The sequence below is a fragment of the Oratosquilla oratoria genome, chromosome 3 (assembly GCF_046742065.1).
Source record: "Oratosquilla oratoria isolate Oo_2021 chromosome 3, ASM4674206v1, whole genome shotgun sequence".
NCBI classification, from domain to species: Eukaryota; Metazoa; Arthropoda; class Malacostraca; order Stomatopoda; family Squillidae; genus Oratosquilla; species Oratosquilla oratoria.
Window position 1 is genome coordinate 14,272,851 of NC_134779.1, and position 7,500 is coordinate 14,280,350.

Here is a 7,500-nt window from a genome sequence, read left to right on the forward strand (position 1 = left end):
CCATTTTCCTTTGTGCAGACCTTAGCTTTGTCTACATCGCCTTCGTCAGCTTCCAAGTCTCACACCCGTAGATTATTGCTGGCAGAGTGCACTGATTGTAAACTTTACCTTTCAAACATAAAGGTAGAGAGCCTTTCAAGATTTTATTATACTTACCAAACACTTTCCAACCAATTGCAATGCGTCTATTTATTTCATTATCATCACCTTTCGTCACTTTCACCATCTGGCCTAAATAATTATACTCTTCAACTTCTTCAAAACTCTCACTATCGAGTATAATCTCTTTACTTTGAACTTCCGTGTTGAACATTAATTTGGTTTTACTCTTATTCACTTTTAAACCTACTTTCAGACTTTCCTTGTTCAGATCACTCAGCATATCTTGCAAGTCTTCCACTCTTTCTGAAATAAGAATAATGTCATCCACAAATCTTAGGTGGTTCAAATGTTCGCCATTAGTCTTCAAACCTTTCTCTTCCCAACTCAACTTTCTGCAAATCTCTTCCATGCAAGCTGTAAATAATTTGGATGAAATGGTATAGCTTTGCCGTACTCCTTTCTTGATTTTTTCTTTTCTATATCGTTATGTAATCGAATTACAGCTGTACCTTTCGCTTGAATATTTTCTAGAACCCTTACGATCTGTTCGTTTGTATCCTGCTTGCGTAGCGAATTTAGTATTGCTGTTTGTTCTACCGACTCAAAGGCCTTCTCGTAATCTACAAAAGCTAAACAAAGAGGTATATTGTAATCTGTCGTTTTCTCTATTAGTTGGTTGATCGCCTGCAAATGGTCCCTACTTACGTTGACTTTATTTATGACCGTCACATTGTTAACGCTCTTGCTCTCATCTCCTAACATGAAATCTACTTCGTTCTTTATTGCATTTGGACTTCTCCAGGTCCATTTACGACCTACACGCTTTTGGAAGGAAGTGTTCATCATTTTCATGTTGTAGTTCTCTGCAAAATTGACTAACATCTCGCCTCTGTCATTTCTTTCACTAGCTCCAACCTTCCCAATGCATGACTCATCTTCCATCATCTTTCCCACATTAGTATTAAAGTCGCCTATTACCAATATGTACTTCCTTTTTTCTTTATCCATTATCTGACTTGAATAATCATAGAACGACTCAATTTCATCGTCTAAACTCTGTGAAGTTGGTGCATAAACTTGAACTATTTTTAGAATGCACCTTTTACACAGCCTTATCACAATCCAAGCTACCCACTCTGATAAGCTACTGAATTTGGCTACGTCACCAGCAACCTCTCGGTTTATCAAGAATCCTCCACCATTAGCTCTTTCTTTTTCCTTGCCTCTATAGTAGAACAGGTGGTGATTATCTTTTAACTGTATCAGTTTTTCTTCAGCTCTTCGGACTTCGCTCAGTCCCACGATGTCCCATTTGATGTCTAGGTCTTCCAGTAAACTCTCCAACCTGTGGTCTTCTGAGAGGGTTCTTACGTGGTAAGTATAGATCTTCATTTTCTTCTTGTTGTTTAATGTCCAAGACTTAGATATGCTTGGACAGTGTTTACTCACATTCAATGGCACACTATCCGTAAGCATACAAGGCAATGCGGTTGGACCTTTAGGAGACGATGATCCAAAAGGAACGCCCGGTTTTCTTTTGGTTGTGCAGATCATGGTTTCTACGAAGAAATTTTAGTAGTAATCTCACCTCCGTGCCAACTGGTTTCTGGTGAGATATCTATTTGGTGTCACCTTATCATATTCAGTAAAGCCCTATATATCTATAGGGTACCCAATGGTCTACGCTGTCATTATGACGGTACCCTATATATCTATGCGGAATTTGCCTGTTTGCCATCAGGGACATGCCAGTTAGCAATGTGTCCTGCGACTGTGTGTGCGAGCTGCTCTTTGTTTGATCTTTCTTTCAAAACATGTTCGATATGGGTGCCCCTGCAGAGATTTCCTCTCAATCGACATAGCTTTTGTAGTCACTAAGATTCTCTCCAGGGAATAGAACTAGGAATCCTGCTACCTGTAGCCCCGCAGGGGACATTTCTAAAAAAAAAGTAAAGGCATAAGAGGGTCTGGGAGTTTTCCAACCAGTACCCTAAGGTTTGGGTCTTTAAATGTGCGTGGATGAGGTACAGATGAGAGTAAAAGGGAAAAGATAGGCAGTATGTTTGTGAAAAGAAAGATGGATGTGTTGGCATTGAGTGAAACTAAGTTGGAAGGGAGGGGAGAGTGTGAGTTTAGAAGTGTAGTTGGGAGGTTTTCAGGAGTAAAGAGAGGACGAGGGAGAGAAGGGGTGGCTATACTACTAAATGAAGAGATAGGTAGGAAGGAGGTTTCTTCAAGGTTAATGTGGATGAAGGTGAAACTGGGAAGGGAGATGTGGGTTTTTGTAAGTGTGTGTGGGCATGGTAGTGAGAAGAGCGTAGAGGAAAGGGAGGCTTTTTGGATGCATAGAGGGATTAGGGAGAAATGTCAATGTAGTGGTATTGGGAGACCTTAATGCTAGGGTAAGAAATGAACCATTAGACGGAGTGATTGGGAAGTGTGGAGTTCTAGGAAAAAATCGTAGTGGAGAGTTGATGGTGGAGATGTGTCTAGGAAGAAAGTCAAGCATAAATACACATGGAAGAGAGTGGTAGATGGAAGGGTGGTAGATAGAGCGTTAATGGATTATATAGTAGTAACTAGGAGTGTAGTAGGAAGAGTTAAGTATGTACTTGTTCTAAGGGGAGAGAGTGGGGGAATATCAGATCTTTTTTGATGAAAGGTAAGTTGAGAGTAGAGAATAGGTGGAGAAAGAGAAAAAAGGCAGAAGGTAGGGAGGTACTTAGAGTGAACTGCTTAAATGAGAAAGAAAAGGAGAAGGAGTATAAGAAGCTGAGAGAGAGGGAGTGAAGGATAGAGTAGAACTAGGAGTGGAGGAGGAATGGGAATGGTTCAAGGAGGGAGATATAAGGTGTGCAAAGATGGTGTGTGAAACGAGGAGAGAGGGAGGAAATAGAAGGAAGGGTAGTGAGTGGTGGGATGAGGAAACAAAGAAGGGTGTAGAAGAGAAGAAGCAGGCTTTCATAGATTGGCTACAAATTAGGACGAGGGAATCATATGAGAGGTACAAAGTAAAAAGAAGGGAAGTAAAGCATAAGATAAAGGAGGCAAAGAGGAGAGCAGATGTGAAATTGGGTAAGAGTATGACAAAAATAAATAAATAAAAGTAATACAAAGGTGTTTTGGAAAGAAATTAAAAGAGGAAGAGGAGGCGAATCAAGTACAGAAGAAAAGGTAAAAGGTGCAGATGGAGAGATGATAATGGAAGAGAAGGCAGTGAGAGGAAGGTGGGCAAAGTATTTTAGGGAGTTGCTAAATTTGAAGGAGGATAGGGAGGAAAAGGTAGTTGCAGTGGGAAGTGCTAAGAAAATGACCGTGATGAGTGAGGAAAATGGAGGAGAAATAGGGAAAGATGAAATGAAAGCAGCTGTTAAGTTGATGAGAGCAGGTAAGGCACCTGGGTTGGATGGATGTCATGAAGAATGTCTGAAAAAAGGAAGTACAATTATGGTGGACTGGCTGGTGAGGTTAATGTTTGTTTCAGGGAGGGTAGAGTGCCGAAGGACTGGATGAATGCCTGTATAGTTCCACTTTACAAGGAAAAGGGTGACAAGTGTGAGTGTAGTAGTTTCAGAGGGATCAGCTTGTTGAGTGTAGTTGGGAAGGCTTATGGAAGGGTCTTCATTGAGAGGATTATGAGAGGAACAGAGGGAGTAATTGGTGAGGAACAGTGTAGGTTTTGGACAGATAGAGGTTGTGTAGATCAGATCTTTGTGGTAAGACAGATATGTGAGAAAGCTATAAGAAAAGGTAAGGATGTATTTTAGGCTTTTATGGATTTGGAAAAGGCTTTTGATAGGGTAGACAGGAAGGCACTGTTGGAGGTTTTGCAGATATGTGGGATAGGAGGAAAGCTGTTAAGAGCAGTCAAGAGTTTTTACGAGAGTAATAGAGGTTTTCAATTAATCCATGGATGGGGTGGTGTGAGAGGTGAATGCAAGGATAGAGGGTCTTTGATGGTTAAAGGAAATTGAGAAAAGTGAAAGATAACCAATTGTTGTTTGCTAACGACATTGCGCTTGTAGCAGGATCAGAGGAGGGATTGAGGAAGTTAATGACAGAGTTTGGGAAGGTATGCGAAAGGAGGAAGTTGAAAATAAATGTGGGTTAAAGTAAGGTGATGAGATGTACAAGGAGAGAGACAGCAGACTGGTAATGAGTATTAAGGGAGAGAGACTGGAGAAAGTGGATAGTTTTAGATATTTGGGGATACTTGGGTGCAAATGTGGCAGTAAAGAGAGGAGTGGATGTGGAGGTATAATGTAGGTTGAGAGAAGAGATAAAATGCCTTGGTGGATTAAAAATTGTAATGAAAAATAGACATTTGGGAATGGATGCTAAGAGGAGATTGTATGAAGGAGTGATTGTGTCGACAGCACTGTATGGGGCAGAAATATGGAACATAAGAGAGGAAGAGAGGAGGAGTCTAAATGTGTTTGAGATGAGGTGCCTGACAAGTATAATAGGGGTTACAAAGATAGATAGAGTAAGAAATGAGGAGGTGAGGAGGAGAATGGGGTGGAAAGGGAGTTGGGAGATAGGGTTGATGAGAGAGTATTGGGATGGTTTGGACACATAGAAAGAATAAGTGAAGAAAGATTTGTAAAAGAGGTGTGGAAGGCAGAGGTGGAAGGAGTGAATATGAGGAGGCGTCCTAGGATGAGATGGATGGATGGGGTAAAGGGGGCTTTGGGGAAGAGGGGAATGTCTGTTGAGGAACATAAGAACATACATAAGAATAAAGGAGACTGCAAGAGACCATAAGGCATACACTAGGCAGCTCCGCATCCATCACCACCTGTCATCCCCATCCATAAAGTTGTCTAATCGTTTTTTAAAACAACTGATAGTTTCAGCGCTTATTACATGGTTACTAAGTTTATTCCATTCATCGACCACCCTATTAGTAAACCAATTCTTGCCTATTTCCTTCTTAAATCTAAATTTGTCCAGTTTATACCCATTACTGCGAGTCCTGCCCTGTTGTTTTATTATGATGACCTTGTTTGCATCACCCTTGTTATAGCCTTTGATCCACTTGAACACTTCTATTAGATCACCCCGCACTCTGCGTCTTTCCAGAGAGTGTAAGTTTAGGATGGGAGAGGACAGAAGATAGGGGTGAATGGAGAAGGATTGTGTATGGATGATGCTGTGATGCATGAGGGGGAGTGGGTGGGGGATAGGGGGTGAGAGAGTATGTATGAGAAATAGATTGACGCAGCACAAAGGGATTTCTCCCCGTCTTCTCCTTTTCTGCATGAGGGGACGGAGAGGGGGGGGGTCGCCGATTTAATGAAGCGGTCTTGCTGTGGATGTGCTGTGTCTTGCGACACTGCTTCTGACCCAGGGTAGTGGACAAGATGTAGGGATTATCAGTAGGTGCCAATTAAAGAGGGAATAAAGAAGATAGAGGGAAGTAGAGTATGTAGGAGATGGAATGGGTGGGAGTGGTTTCTATGCCTTTGTCTTTTGGCTACCTCCCGTATAAGGGGGAAAAAGCCTTTGGTATATGTATGTATGTATGTAAGATTCTCTATCCTATCCACCCTGTCAAGGTGTCAACATCTCGGATAGGATATCAGTAATGATAATTAATCATATAGGAATGGTAGGATTTATTAATCAAATCAATACTGATATAAACAAAAATATTTGATCGAATTAACGGCAGTAAATAGAGGAGAGAATAAGAGAAAATGAAAAGAAGAAGAAGGAAATGGAACAAGAGAGTGGAATAAAGGCCATCACACTGCGCAGACACAGACCGGCGTGGTAAACAAACAAGAATGAGGAAATCATATAATCAAAGCTTGATGTGAACATGGTAATCTGTATTATTGGTTACTCTGCCACTACTAGAATTAACTGACCAGGACACAAACTGGGGAGGTTCTTATTCTCAGGACCTTTGATGGCCTGAGTCGCGAATATATTAGACATTTGACGTTGTTTTTTTTTCGTGGTCGAGTGATGTTTAAATATCATGCCCCCATTCTCAATTCCCCTTTTTTAACATGTCATCCACTAATATGTTCTTTATCAAGAAAAACAGCGTGAGGACGGAGCCTTCGTTAGTACATTTCTCTTGTTATAGTTTTTATCAAGCGAAACGTCGTAATAATAAAGGCCCTGTCCTCACATGGTGTTTTTTTTTTCTCTCTATAAACATGTCGACAACTGCCAATTACCAAATAAAAAAAAATCTAAGTTTCATTTCTCTTCCACTTGTCACGGTGATTATGATGACGACTGGCTGGGTTTTAAACGTGGTTTTAGGCGTGGTTTTAAACCATCATAATAGTCGCTTTAGCTTTTCCTCTTCATTATCACGACAATGGTTGTATTCCTGCAAATCTTATATTATCACAGTTGGTTTTACCATTTAATTTCATATCTTTGTTTTAATCTATATGATTCAAATTTATTTATTTATTAACTTATTTATTATTGTTTTTTAAAGAAAGATGGTGTAGTCACCCTATCCTTATCTGTCGGGAAACCTATACAAGGTAGCCAAAGCAATAGGAAATCACGCAGGGGACTCGTTGATGGGGATCAACTTTTTGGCCAAAGAGTGAATATTTTAGTCATTTACCTCAAACAAATGTATTTCAGTTCTGGGAGAGTAAACTAAGGCCGTGTAAATCATATATTATGGAGACGAGTATTTAACTTCAAATAAAACTTAAATATAATAATAATAAAGTGATAAGCATCCCAGCTGCGGCCAGCGTACGGTAACGGATACTGGGGGATGTCGTATGGCAAAATATACAAATAGTTGAGACAGTATATATACCTTCTCGACAACATAAACAAACATTCATAGTAGGAACAAGTTAACCCAACTACAACAGACATTGCGTCCTGAGCATTTCTATGCATACATTTTACTAAACTATATAAAAATGCATTTCTTTTTCATATTTCTTCAAGAATCTCCCCGATACACTTAAGTAAAGCAAATAGTTAAGAAAGCTGTGACTTCTTGTACAAACTTTGGATTTGCTTTGATGCACATTTTGTGTACGTTTATAGAGCTACTATGTTATCTATGTTATGATCTTTATATAGCCTCAATTTGTTCTTTACCCTAGGTTTGGCCACGAAGGTATTCCAAATTAATAGTCACATCAAATCTGTGGAAGAGAACGATGAAGTATTGCGATCACGCATCAGCCAACCACTCACTGTCCACTTTCTTTTTGTTGGTAGTTATCATTATTATTATTATTATTATTATTATTATTATTATTATTATTATTATTATTATTATTATTATTATTATTATTATTATTATTATTATTATTATTATTATTATTATTATTATTATTATTATTATTATTATTATTATTATTATTATTATTATTATTATTATTATTATTATTATTACTA

General features: G+C 39.1%; 1 protein-coding gene across 1 annotated transcript in view; it reads right to left on the minus strand.

Moving 5' to 3' along the window:
- LOC143020636 (protein 60A-like) overlaps window positions 1-7,500 on the minus strand; it is a 39,866-nt gene that overhangs the window by 21,992 nt on the left and 10,374 nt on the right. The window lies entirely within an intron of this gene.